The sequence below is a fragment of the Odocoileus virginianus genome, chromosome 13 (assembly GCF_023699985.2).
Source record: "Odocoileus virginianus isolate 20LAN1187 ecotype Illinois chromosome 13, Ovbor_1.2, whole genome shotgun sequence".
NCBI classification, from domain to species: Eukaryota; Metazoa; Chordata; class Mammalia; order Artiodactyla; family Cervidae; genus Odocoileus; species Odocoileus virginianus.
In genome coordinates this window covers 61,961,381-61,975,900 of record NC_069686.1, presented here as the reverse complement: position 1 = coordinate 61,975,900, position 14,520 = coordinate 61,961,381, and the positions used below count along the sequence as shown (strand labels likewise).

General features: G+C 49.0%; 1 pseudogene; it reads right to left on the bottom strand.

Annotated features, from left to right (window-relative positions):
* Positions 1 to 5,146: 5,146 nt before the first annotated feature.
* Positions 5,147 to 5,688, bottom strand: LOC110138419 (DNA-directed RNA polymerase III subunit RPC10 pseudogene; annotated as a pseudogene).
* Positions 5,689 to 14,520: the final 8,832 nt, after the last annotated feature.

Genomic DNA, 14,520 nt, shown 5'->3' with positions numbered 1-14,520 from the left:
TCCTGTTTCCCTCTTACAGGAACCCTGTGATTGCATTAGGATCACCCAGATAACCCAGGATAATCCCTCAGTCTCAATATCCCTAACCCAATCACACTGCAAAAGCACCTTTGCCTAAGGCAGTTTATTCACAGGTTTTGGGTACTGGAACATGGACATCTTTGGTTTCTAATTTTTTGGCCACATCATGCAGCATGTGGAACTTCCCTGACTAGGGATCTGTCCCTTGCCTCATGTAGTGGAAGCACAGAGTCTTAACCACTGGATCACCAGGCAAAGTTGGAACACGGACATCTTTGGGAGGTTATTATTCAGACTCTCACAATTTCTACTTAAAATCCATCTTGTTTCTCATTCTCCATCCCACTGTCATCCTTGGCCTTGCCCTAGTCAGTCTGCATTTGTTGCCTCAGAGAAGAACAGCAGGACAATAGAGAAAATAGTCATTTCTTGCTTTTTTTTGGTATTAAAAAAAAACTTTTTATTTTATATTGGAGTATAACCAATTAATGGGCTTCCCTGATGGCTCAGATGATAAAGAATCTGCCTGCAATGCCGGAGACCTGGGTTTGATCCCTGGGTCAGGAAGATCTCCTGGAGAAGGGAATGGCAACCCACTCCAGTATTCTTGCCTGGAGAATCCCATGGACAGAGGAGCCTGGCAGGCTACAGTCCATGGGGTCGCGGAGTCGGATACGACTGAGTGAATAACACACACACACACACACACACATAGTCAATTAACAATGTTGTGAGTTTCAGGTGGACAGCAAAGGGACTCAGCCATACATATACATGTATCCGTTCTCCCCCAAATTCCCCTCCCATCCAGGCCATTTCTTGCCTTTTTAAGTTTCAAAGTTCCAACTTTAGAGGCATGGATACCAGGCCAGGGAGGGAAAAATCAACAAGAAGCCGGGGGCATCAAAGAAACATCCCCCTGGATGAGAAGCTAGGGGTCCCTGAGCAGAGGGCCTCTGGGCTTGTTCTTGTTGACTAAGCAATGGTTCATGTTAGAACCTAGGTTATTTTTGAAGGTCAAGAGCAAAGGAAACCTGTGTCTGTAGCAGTCAGGATAGGTAGGCTTCGCCTCAGTAGCAAACAACCCCAAGTCTCTGTGGCTCAACGAAGTGAGGTTGATGTCCACTGTCACTCCACGTCCATCACTGGTAGACTGGGTGCTCTCCTCTATCCCAGGACGCAGGCTGGGGGCCCTGCCCTCCTGTCCTCCATCCAGCAGGCTGATGGAGCAGCTACTGTCACACTAGTCTCTGTGGCAGAGGAAAAGAGACGTGTACCCAGTCTCGGTCTGGCTCTTCTCAAAGCTTCTGTTGGGTGGTACCACTTGTCACTTCTCAGTTTTCGTTGGTTAAAGCAAGTCATAGTCCATCTCTAATTCAAGGAGACAGTAGTGCCTGAAAGGAGACCTGGGGATGCTTGGTGATCAGAGCTAATGATCACAGAGCTTCCCTTTCCAAGCAGAACTCTTAGGAGGAGGCCAGAGCCCAGGGAAGCGGCTACTTAAAAGGTCTGCATGGGCAGATGGCCCGCAAAAGTTCCCTGAGCTCAGGCTCCAGGGAGCAGTGGCATTTTCTGGTGCTGGAAACGGGAGTTGAAGAGGTAGGCTAGTCTGGCAACCCAACAGTAGTCTGAATCAGGGTATCCCTCTGATGGCAGAGTGAGCTGGTGGTGACTTCAAGCCTCCAGGAAGAAAACATAAGGGATTCTGAATGGACTGAACCTAAGTTTAAACCAACAGTACAGTAGGGTCTCCAAACAGAAATTAAGTTTATATATAGGAAGGCAACATTCACACCACCATGAAGAGAAACCAAAGGCTGATGTTACAGGACATGCAGGTAATGTGACTGATTCAAGGTCCGCATGCTATGTGACACATTGGTAACTCTTAGAGAGCCTTCACTTAATCATTTCTTTTTGCCGTTTAGAAAAACTATCGCTGGTGACTAAAAGTTTTAGCAGTGATGTAAATCATCTAAAATTCAAACACACAAGTTTGATGACATGCAAACATATCTTCATTGACTCACTACTGAAATTGATGGAAAGAGCTATTGCTCAGCCTCACTTCGACTGCTTTGTCTTCGCCAGAGAAGGAAGTTAGAGCAGGTGGTAGAGAATGAGTTGTCGAATTTCCAGAATGTGCCAGAGACTGTGCTGGGTATCTTGAACCTCATCCACATGAGGCTTAAGATATGCAGGAACTTTCCCTGAGCTGCTTAGCTGCTGGGCCAAAGCCCAGACCCTGTCGAGTTGGCCTGGCTCTTCCTCAGCTTTTACCCCGCATTGGTTCTGCCCATCCCTGCTTCCGGTTGCCACATGGACAAACTTGACAGGCCAAGGGTCCTCAGCCCCCAGGCTCCCTGGTGCCAGGAGTCAGAGCAAAGGCCCTCACAGAGCTGCTGGGGAGAGGACCGCAGGAGGAGACCCAGGCTGTGCGTTTTGTCAGGAAGACCTCAGAAAGGATGTTGTGTTGTCCTGAGCACATCATATCAGGAGGAGTGTGATGTCGGCTTGTCCCACTGAGGGTGATGCTCATTCTGATAACTTGGTTAAGAAAGTGTCCTACAGATTGGTTCACAATAAAGTTGCTATTCTCCTCCTTTGAAATTAATAATTGGGCAGCTTTAAAAATGCAGTACATATTTCTGTAAGCAATTCAAATAAGAAAGCAAAGTTACCTCCCTTAATCCTCAAAGGTGACTCTTACCAATTTGGCTAAGAGTTGTATCTCTTAAGAGTGCATTTGCATCTGTATTTTCCCCACAGTTTACCTACTTTGGGGGCTTCCCCGGTGGTGCTAGTGGTAAAGAACCCATCTGCCAATGCCTGAGACATAAGAAATGTAGGTTTCATCCCTGGGTGGGGAAGCTCCCCCTGGAGGAGAGCACAGCAGCCAGCTTCAGGACTCTTGCCCAGAGAGCCCCATGGACAGAGCAGCCTGGCGGCAGCAGTCCATAAGATCACACAGAGTCGGACGTCACCGAAGCAACTTAGCATGCATGCATCTCTATTTTGGGGCTTCCCAGCTGGCTCAATAGTAAAGAATCTGCCCGACAATGCAGGAGGCACAGAAGACTTGGATTTGACCCCTGGGTCAGGAAGATCCCCTGGAGGAGGAAATGGCAAATTCCATGGCAAATTCCATGGACAGAGGAGCCTGGAGAGCTACAGTCCATGGAGTTGCAAAGAGTCAGACAGGACTGAGTGACTAAGCGTGCGCACACACACTCACACACGTGTATACCTATTCTTAAATAAATGAGAGTAGAATCATTGTACACAAATTGTTATTTCAACTTAGCTATTTCTCCTAACAAACAAACTCGCAGCATTATTTATTGCTCATCATTGTTTTAATTTCTTTCTTAATTATGACTAGTGAATTCACAATAGCCAAGATATGGAAGCAATCTAAATGTCCATTGACAGAGGAATGGATAAAGAAGATGTGGTACATACACACAGTGGAATCACTGCTCAGTAGTAACTGAGCTGTGGTAGAAGATGTGGTACATGTACACAAATGGAATGACTACTCAGTCTTTAAAAAGAATAAAATAAGGCCATTTGCAGCAACACGAATGCAACTAGAGATCATCACATGAAGTGGAATCAGACAAAGATAAATACCATACGATATCACTTACAGGTGGGATCTAAAACATGACATAAATGGACTTACCTACGAAACAGAAACAGAGTCTCAGACATAGAGAAGAGACTCGTGGTCGCCCAGGTTAGGGGGATGGACTGGGGTTTTGGGATTAGTAAAGGTAAGCTGTCATATAGCGAACAGATAAATAACAAGGTCCTGCGGTATAACACAGGGAAATATATTCAGTATTCTGTGATAAACCACAACGGAAAATAATATGAAAAAGAATGTATGTATATGTATAACTGAATCACTTTTCTGTAGAGCAGAAATTAACACAGCATTGTGAATCAACTGTACTTCAATAAAGAAAATAATTATGGCCAGTGAGAGTGAAATGATTGACTGTCAGTATTTCTGCTGGGAGGGTCCAGTCTGTTTCTTTTTTTTTTTTAATTTCATAAGTGAAACTTTATTATTAAGCAATTTGGCACAGGGAACCATATTCAAAATCCTGTAATAAATCATAATGGAAAAACATACAAAAAAGAATATGTATACATATATGAATACATATACACTTGTGTGTATGTGTGTCTATATATATGTACATACTGAATCACTACACTGTACACCAGACACTACTATAACATTTTAAGTCAACTATAAAGTGAAAGTCGCTCAGTCGTGTCCAACTCATTGCAATCCCATGGACTACATAGTCCATGGAATTCTCCAGGCTACAATACTGCAGTGGGTAGCTGTTCCCTTCTCCAGGGGATCTTCCCAACCCAGGGACTGAACCCAGATCTCCCACATTGCAGGCAGATTCTTTTCTAGCTGAGCCAGAAGGGAAGTAAACTATAATTCAACAAAATAAAGAGAGAGATTTGGAAGCAATTAAATCTGAGGCCCTGAGCAAGAAACAGATCTGTCAATAACCAAAATCCTGCCCCTTTGAGCCTAGAGTGTCCTTTTTCTCTTTAGAGTAGAAAGATGGACACAGAAGGATTAAAAAAACATACAATCTAATAAATGTACTGCAATTCTAGGAAACAAAAATAGAAGTAATAAATAGAAATCCATGTTATTAGCACTGCTGCAACCAGTTTGGCCCTAAATATAGCAGTCGGTTTTGGGTTTAAGGTTTGATGTCTACTTCTTAAGGCATTTAAAACGCTGAGAAGATGATAACAAGACTGTTAACTTTAATTAAATATTCAAGATAAATTTTGATTAAATAAGTTTGCAGTTAACAGTTAAATACTGGGGGGCATCTAATGTACTAAACTAGTATTTACTTTATTAGTTGTACAAACAATGTAAATATTAAAGAGTGTTGGCTGATGGGAGGAGAATATCAATTGCCCAACAAACATAAAAGAGGAAGAACAGGACCTTAAACACTCACTTGTGGATACTCCTGTCCACACACAGCATGGGCAGAATTTGGACATCAAGGCGTTAATCTGCTGACTGGGAGGCAGGCTATACTTCCTGACCCCTTGGGCAGCCACCCTTAAAGGGTCAGCTTTCCACCACACCAGCCAAGACCCTGGGAACACGGTTCACACTGGCAGCTGGGAATACACCCTGGGCAGTAAAGCAGGCGGACGCTGACGCAGCTGGGCCATCCTGGCTGTAGTCCCGCCAGCGGCGTCCACACTGGGCTTTGCAGCACCTGCAGAAGGTGGTCATGGGCTCATCTGCAGAGCGGGTCTGAAGCTGCAGGAAATAGGCTCGAGGATGTTCACACTTGGGACACGGCTCTGCAGCAGAGTCAACATTCTCCCAGGCAGCCGCTCCCTCAAGCACATCATCCACTTCCTTCAGCTTTGGATACTTCCGATTTGTCACCTTGCGCGCGACCTTGTGCACGTAGGGGCAGGTGTTGCTGGCGAAGCGGCGGCAGCGCTGCCCCTCCTCGGCGATCAGCCCGTTCCGCAGCCCGAGCAGAAGAGCAGCGTGGCCACCACCGGCCCGGCGCTCCCGGCAGCGCCCGCGGCAGCCCAGCCTGTTTCACAACTGGCTGATTTGTCTTCTTGCTGTGTTGAGGGTGCTCTCTGCATGGTGCCAATCCGAGTGGTAAAGGACCAACAGAAGAGAAAGAATGCTGGGGGCCTTCAAGGAGCTGAGCCGGTGGGCGCTCTGGAGCTGGGGGTGGGGATGGTGGCCGGAGCTGGGGCTGGGACAGGTGACAGGTCTGGTTTGCAGGCCAAGAGCCTGGACCTTGTTCTGCAGCTCACAGAGGGTTCTGTGAGTGGGACCTGCCCAGGTGGATGTGATTTCTAGAAAGATCTGTGAGCACTCTCCGGAAAAGGGTGAGGCTCAGAGGGGTCCCTGGCCAGCATGGAGGTAGCTGGTTTAGGCAGCAAGCCAGGAGGCCAGGAGAGGCTTTGAAAGCCCCTTCCATTTGAGGAAAGTTCTGGAGAACTCCAGAAAACTGGCCTTTGGAGACGGGGCTGGACTCCTGCCTTCATGGGCAGCTCTCATTATCACTCTCCCCATTAGCGATTTATTGTATTAGTTAGACCTAATTTACATGTTACTGAAGCATTGAAAACAGATTGCAGATGTTTGGAAACAGATGTTATCCTAATGTTAAGGCAAAACCATGAATATTTATGATGATTATTGCCCGGATCAAATTACCTCGCTTAAACAGGGAGGCATGTTCTAGCAACTTTTGCTGGGAACCTGGAAAGGGAAGACAGAAAAGTATTGATGAACTTTTGGGCACACTTCAATTTTCCTTCACGTGGGATCCATTTTTTTTCTGTGTTCCCATGGATCTGGAAACAGAGATTTGTTGTTAGGGAATCAACTGAGGGATTTTCCTGCTGCTCATATTAATTGGCCAAGTTAGGATTTTCCATCTGACTTTTTCCAGCCTCTTGGAAAAAGATCTGCCCAGCCGCCTTTCACCCAAGAGCCGTGGTCACTTCTCAGGCTGCAGCAGGGAGGCTGGGCTTCCTGGTCCTTCCACCCACCTGCCCGGGGTCCCAGAGCCACCAGGGGCCAGGCTGGGCCACAGCAGCCAGTGGGGTCTGCGAGGCTGGAGGCTGACTTCCTATCCAAGCAGGGCTTACTGTCCTCCTGTTGGCTGTCCTGGCAGAAACACCAGGTGGAGAGCTGTCCCTCTGCAGTCTTCGAGAGTCTCCTTCTCAAGTTCAGCCCAATCATCCGGAAAAGTGTGAGGACTCTTTGAGAGGTGTGATGGATGGGAGGCACTCTCCAGCCCCCTGGATCCTTCCACCATTCATGTGCCTGTCCCTGTCCCGCTTCCCACCTCATACTCTTGCACTGAAACGCAGCCCCTGCAGTTCTTCCTGGGGGGAGTGCCTGCCCTCAGCCCCCTGGGGTCCCTGGCCCCACCCAGCACAGAGAATCCAAAAACTTGGGAGCTGACGCCCTCCTTGGCCCTCTTACCCATAGCCGATAGCTACAATGAAAGCCCAGCTCTTTGGCCTCAGGTTGGGACGTGTCTGAGGCCCAGCTTACCCTCCGGGGCCTTCCTCCAGGTCAAAGTGTAGCTCTACCCTGGCTGAACCCCCAGTCCTTTCTTTCTTCCTGTTCAGTTCCCGCACTGGTTTCTAATAGGGGCAGGTCCTCAATAAATCCCCCAGTCAGGGTCTCTTGTCCCAGGACGTGCTTTGGGGGACCCCCACCTAAAACCCCTGGGGTTCCTTCTGTGCTGGCCTCACACCCAGCAATGGGATAAAAATGGAGGGATGGATCCTGTGTGTGAGGAGCCTAGGGGGCCGTGGAGACAGATGGGGAGTGGCGGATTCCAGTGGGTCAGGAGCAGGCACAGAGGGATCGGCACTTCTAGCCTGTGGTTGGGTATTGACTGAGCAGTGGTGGGAGTGTCAACTGCCAACTACACCTGCTGGGACTCTTGAGCACCCCCTGCAGGCCACGTATGGGGCCAGGGGCATTCCGTCTCATTTCAGGGTAGCCCTGCAAGGTAAATGTCACCAGTCCCATCTCCCTCCTAAACACCCTGAGCCTCCGAGATGTTCAGTGACTCACTCGGGGCATCTACCCACTTAACCAAGTTTTATCCAAGAGAGCCTCCTGGAGTTCAGGGGCCTGTGCTGGGTGAGCCACTGGGAAGAGAGCTGTTAATCTAGATGATTAATATGGAAATACAGAATAAACATGCCATTCCAAGCTGTGATGAATGGAAATTCATGAACGGAATCCCTGGAGGGGAAGCGCCTGGGGAGGTGACGTCAGGGGTGAGAGTGAAGGACGAGCCGGCATCTCCGGTGAAGAAAGGGGAACTGGAGCCCTGAGCAGAGGGGTAACAGGTGCAAAGGCCTTGGGAGCAGGGACTGGAGAGGGTGGTGGGTGAAGAGCTGGAGGAGCCAGCAGGGGCCGGATCGTGCAGGCAGCGGCTTACCCTGATGCCAGGAGCTTGGCCTTGTTCTGAGAACCTTGAGCCGCCTTCAGACGGAGTTCCTCACACTGGAAGAGGCAGGGTCTGGCTTGACTTCCAGAGCCTGGACTTCATTTATTATTTTGTGCCTCTAAGGACAAGGCTCTGCGCTGGTTCTTAGATAGGGAAGAGGGCCTGAGGTGCCTCTGGCCGTGTGGGCACCGGAATAAGAATCAGCAGATGGCGGGACACCCTGATGATGTAAGAACAGTAGTCTTCAAACTTGAGTTTCTGGGAATGGGTGGAGAATTTGCATCTAGTTCTTTTTCTTTTTTAAAAAATGTGTTTACGTATTTGTGTTTGGCTGTGCTGAGGCCTCGTTGCCGCATGTACGCTTTCTCTAGCTGCAGCGAGCGGGGCTACTCTGGCTGCACGGTGCGGACTTCCCACTGGGGCGGCTTCTGCTGCAAAGCGTTGCCCTGAGTGTGAGGGCTTCAGCAGTCATGGCTTGTGGGCTTGCTTAGCTGCTCTATGGCACGTGGAATCCTCCCGGGCCAAGGGTACAACCTGTGTCCCCTGCATTGGCAGGCAGATTCTTACTCACTGTACCACTAGGGAAGCCTGAACTTACATTTCTAAGTCCCCAGAAGGTGGTCTGCGAGCTGTCGGTCTGGGAGCACATTGTCGGGGGCCTCCACAGAGCCATACAGTGGAGCGCCTCCAGGGAAGGCAGATTCTTGGCTGGAGTCAGGGTCAGTCTGGGCTCCACCCAGAAGCAGAACCATAGGAGATATATACATGTATATACACATACATATGTCTCATGGGATTTATTATAGGGAGTCAGCTTACTCCCTTGTGGGGTCTGGCTTCGCAGGTTGGAATCCAGATGATTCTGGCAGTCACGAGGGGCTGCACAGACGCAGGCGGGACCCCACTGACATCAGCAGAGGCTTGTGGTTCCAGGAAGCTCTCAGGAGGGAGGCGCGGGGAAAGGAGAGCGAGCGCAGCCCCTGCTCTGGTCTGGACTCTCAGCCTCAGGGCCGCCTGAGTCGACCCAAAGGGCTTCTAAGTGGTTAAGTCAGGCCCACCCAGGAAATCCCTCCTTTGCTTATTTAAGGTCAGCTGATGATGGGCTTCAGCCCCGTCCGCGGGATCCCCCACACGGCGCCTCACAGTGACGCTGGGCAGTGGGTGGGAGGTGTGTGCGCTATGGGTTTCGCAGGTGGAGCAACGGTAACGAGTCCTCCCGCCAACGCAGGGGGTGTGGAAGACTCGGGTTCCATCCCTGGGCTGGGAAGGGCCCCTGGGGGAGGAAATGGCAGCCCACTCCAGTAATCTTGTCTGGAGAATCCCGTGGACAGAGAAGCCTGGTGGGCTACAGTCCACGGGTCAAAAGGAGCAGGACAAAGCTGAGTGAGCACATGCTTACGCTACAGTCGCCACGGCCCCTTCTGCACCCCAGGAGAACCGCTCTCAGAGCCCAGTGTGATGGAAGCATGCTAGAAAGGACACTCCGGGAACTGTGTCCCGCCTGGCGCACTGACCTGGCATGGAGCCTGTGCGACGCAGAGCGGGCGTCCCACTCTTTGGAGGCTCAGGTCAGGTCCTGTCTGATGCCCAGGTTCCGACGCCTGCACCCTCACCTGCTTCTTTGGTCTGGGCCTCCCTGGCCTCCCTGCCTACCTGTACCACCCTGGCCTCATGGCTTGTAAAACAGCTGCCCAGGTGGCCAGACTCTGTCCCCAAGAGTGGAGCTCAGCCTGCAAGACACTAACAGGGGAGACTGAGGCAGGGAGACGCCCAGAACACGTGGTGGGAAAGAAATCTGCACCCATCCAAGCAGGACAGGGGATGGAGCGGATTCCTCTCTGGACCCAAATTTCCTGCCTGGATGACAAAGTGTGGGAATCCAGGATCCTGGAGGACAAGAGAGGAGATTCTTGGAGCAAACTGAAGACATCCGGCCAGATCCCCAGGAAGGGGAATAGACGCGGCGTGGAACCGTTCTGTGCAGCGCCTGGTGCTAAGGCCACTGGGCCAGTGGCTCCCACACACTGATGTCGTTTAGTCACTCAGTCGTGTCTGACTCTTTACAGTCCCTGGACTGCAGCGCGCCAGGCTCCCCTGTCCTTCACCGGCTCCCAGACTTTGCTCAGATTTATATCCATTGCGCCGGCGACGCCATCCAACCATCTCATCTTCTGCCAACACGCTGAAGGATATTTATTTTCAACCTAGAATATGCTGCTCCAGCACATCATGATTTTAAAGTGAGGTTAGGTCCTTCACAAGGTGGTCCAGTGGTTAAGACTCTGTACTTCCACTATAGGGGCCGTGGGTTCAGGCCCTGGTTGGGAAACTTAAGATCCCTCAGGCTGCTCGATGAAGCCACAAAAAAGAAATGTGAAGGTAGAGTAGAATTATTGTCAGCCTTGAAAAACCTCAGAAAATTCAATTTCCAGACACCCTTTCCAGGGAAACTACCCAGGATGGGCTTTAGCAAGAGGAGGGACTAGACTGGGAATGAAGAGGCCTCGGGGATCTTAAAACGGTGGATCGGGTTCCGGGGAGGCCCAGGACGGGAGGACTCCCGGGGGATGCCCAGTTCAGGTAGAAAGACACCCTTAGAACTGGATTTGAGGTTTAAGAAAAAAACCCAAAAATCTGTTGGCCGACAGGTGGAAAATCCTGTGGAGCAACTGAAAAGAGAAACCAGCAAGAAGCCCATAGAAAAATAAGCTGGTGAAAAAAAAATGTCAGTGATTTAAGGAGAAGAAAAGATGTCCAAGGAAAAGAAACAAAAATTGTACTGTGCTGCAAACACTATATTTATATGATTATAACAATGGAAATAAACACTGTTGAGTAGAAGATATGATTATATTAACGGGGCGGGGAAGGGCCGTGCATGAGGGTGGGGAGAGCTGAAGCCTCAGCCATCCTGGTAGGAGACCTGCACAACACTATGATGGTTCAGTCATTAAGACAGAAGCGTCTTATTACCAAGAAATTTGTCAATTCCAGAAGAAACGGTTAAGAGAGGCCAAAGCAGATGCATTGCGTGGGGAGGGGCTGGTGGCTAAGCGATTGCTGTGTAGGCCTTTTAATAATAGCTGATTCCAGATCCGTATGCATATATTGCATTGGCCAAAAAGTTCTTTTGGAATTTTCCATACTACCTTATGGAAAAAATCCAAACAAACTTTTGGCCAACCCTACACAATTCTTGGGAAAGATAAAATTAATTTTAGAATGGCAAAATCCATCAAAATAAAAAATTGGAGAAAATAAAAAATCATGAACGCTATCTATGGGAGGCCTGCTGTGACAATACCTGACCATGCCCACCCCGCCCCCATCCCAACCTCCCTGCCCCAGTGAAGTTCTGCCAACCTACCCTTCTGGTGTCTGGGAAAATAAACTGACAGCTGAGTCTGTCTCTCTGAGAGAAGCCTATGAGCTCTAGCCAAGGAAAAAAAAATTTTTCAGTTTATTTTATTGACGTATAGTTGATTTACAATGTTGTGTTAGTTTCTCCTGTGGAGCAAAGCAATTCAGTTATACGTAGATATCCATGTTTGTCGTGTTCTTTTCCATTATGGTTTATCTTAGGATATTTGTCTGAAGAATCCCATGGACAGAGGACAGTAGCAGGGCTACAGTCCATGGGGTCGCAGAGTCAGACATGACTGAAATGACTTAGCACATTGAATATAGTTCCCTGGGTTATACAGCAGGACCTTGTTTGATCCATCCTCAATATAATAGTTTGCATCTGCTAATCCCAAATTCCCAATTCATCCCTCTAACAAGGAAAACTTTTTGATGTTTTGATTGTTTTAGGCAAACAGTCAATCTGAAAGAAAAAAACTTTTCAAGAGATAAATAAGGGCTTGGGTGGATGATCCCTTCCAAACTCTTAAAATAGCAACTCTTGGTTAAACAGTCCTTCCAGGGCCTCAGATATGTGAGAAGAGTTGGTAGCAGGTGGCTGTGTGCATAGTAGGAGCACCTTGCAAAGTGGCTCAGGGCACGGCTTTCCCCTGCTTTTAAAAAGCAAGCAGGTCTGTTTAGAGATGATGCTATGGGGCCGAGTTCAGGAATTACATACCGAACAGGTGCTAAAGAGGCAGGCGGATGCAGTGCCTGGCACTTGATTACTGTGTGTGCACTGGGTGCAGGGCTAGCTGCTACCTTGACAGAGCAAGTAAAGGCTGCATGCTGATAGCTGTGCAAACAGCGTCCCTCACGAGGGCTGTTTGTCCGCCTTCTGTATTTACCTAGCTGGTCCCTCTGTTTTCATAGGAGGGGATTCTCGGAAGGCAAACGTAATGTGAGTGTACTTGAAAGCAGCGCAGGTAGCTCTGTAAACAGCCCCTAATGAAGCTTTACAGGTATAGCCAGCCTTGTTCTTCATGGCTTCCCTGGCGGCTCAGAAAACAAAGCGTCTGCCTGCAGTGCGGGAGAACTGGGTTCAATCCCTGGGTCAGGAAGATGCTCTGGAGAAGGAAATGGCAACCCACTCCAGTACTCTTGCCTGGAAAATCCCATGGACAGATGAGCCTGGTAGGCTGCAGCCCATGGGGTGGCAAAGAGTTGGACAGAACTGAGCGACTTCTCTCTCTATTCTTCGTGGCTCTTTTTAAAATTTTTATTTTTATTGGAGTATAGTTGATTTACAATGTCATGTCAGTTTCAGGTGTATGGCCAAGTGATTCAGTTATACACACACACACACACACACACACACACACATTCTTTTTCAGGTTCTTTTCCATTATAGGTTATTACAAGATATTGAATACATTGCCTGTCCTTGTCCTTGTTGGTTGTCTATTTTATACACAGCAGTGTTCCCAGATTCTGTATTTGTGCATTTGTCTACTTGTTAAAAGGTACTCGTAACCCCTAGATCAATACTCGCAGTGTTTGGTTTTGGGGTCCTTTGCAGACACGAGCAGGCTTCGCAGGTGGTGCAGTGGTAAGGAATCCGCCTGCCGGTGCAGGAGAGGCAGGAGATGGGGGGTTGATCCCTGGGTTGGGAAGATTCCCTGAAGGAGGAAATGGAAACTCACTTGAGTGTTCTTGCCTGGGGAACCCCACGGACAGAAGAGCCTGGCAGGCCGCAGTCCATGGTGTAAAGAGTTGACAGGACTGGGAAACTAAGCATGCATGCGTGCACATGGACCCGGGCACAGGGCAGAGACGGGGCCACTCGATGTGTCTGTCCCCCGCTGGACTTGGGCAAAACGGGGACCTGCCTTCTTGTTTCAGTTCAGACTACAAGTAACCTCGTGTCCTTTTCATGGTCTGCTTACCGTCGTGGTCTTCACATTTTTGTGCTTTCTGTGGGTGATTTCACTGTTTAAAACTCCCTTCTGGCGAGTGCTGAAGTGCTGTCTAGTGCCCCATGGATGAGAAGGCTGTGTGTGACTTTTGGAGGGACTTGAGTCAGATGCGCCTCCTCCGTTCATGAGTTACAGCACTGCTGGCCGTGAGTTGAGTGTGAGTGACCTACAATGTAGATTAGATAAAGTGTCTTTACATAGAAACACTCAAGGTTCTAGACTGACTGGTGGACCAAAATCTGGCAACTGCAGGCTCAGGACCCTGATCCTGTATTTTCCCCGGGAGCGATGGTTCAGTGTCATAATCCAGTGTTCACCATGACTTTCTACACCAGCGGTCCTCAGCCTTTTTGGCACCAGGAACTGGTTTCATAGAAGACAGTTTTTACACTGACTGGAGTCAGGGGGAGGGTTTTGGGATGATTCAAGTGCATTACAATAGATGTAATGTGCACGAATCACTTTATTTCCATTATTAATACATCAACTCCATCTCAGGTCATCAGGCATTAGATCCCGGAGGTTGGGGACTGCTAGTCTGGACCACAACCACTGCCAAGGATGAGATCCAACTCTGCTCACTTATACGTGGTTACAGTCCTTGTGGTCGCCTCCTTTTCCCACCTGGAGCGCCCAGCCCCACAGTCTGGAAGGACTCGGTGTCACCCCCGGGCCCAGGTTGGATCCTGACAGGACTGTCTGCCTCCTCTTATAGCAGTCTGGTTCAGGAACAAGATCATGTCCTAAGTTGGTTCTCCCAGAGCACAGTTTGTCTGAAATGAGGCTCCTCAAAAGTAGCAGAGCTAAATACGGGACACCCACTTATTTATTTATTTACTTTTATTTTTTATTAGTTGGAGGCTAATTACTTTACAATATTGTAGTGGTTTTTGTCATACATTGACATGAATCAGCCATGGATTTACATGTATTCCCCATCCCAATCCCCCCTCCCACCTCCCTCTCCACCCGATCCCTCTGGGTCTTCCCAGTGCACCAGGCCCGAGCACTTGTCTCATGCACCCAACCTGGGCTGGTGATCTGTTTCACCCTAGACAATACACATGTTTCGATGCTGTTCTCTTGAAACATCCCACCCTCGCCTTCTCCCACAGAGTCCACAAGTCTGTTCTATACATCTGGGCACACCCACTTATATTTGAATTTCA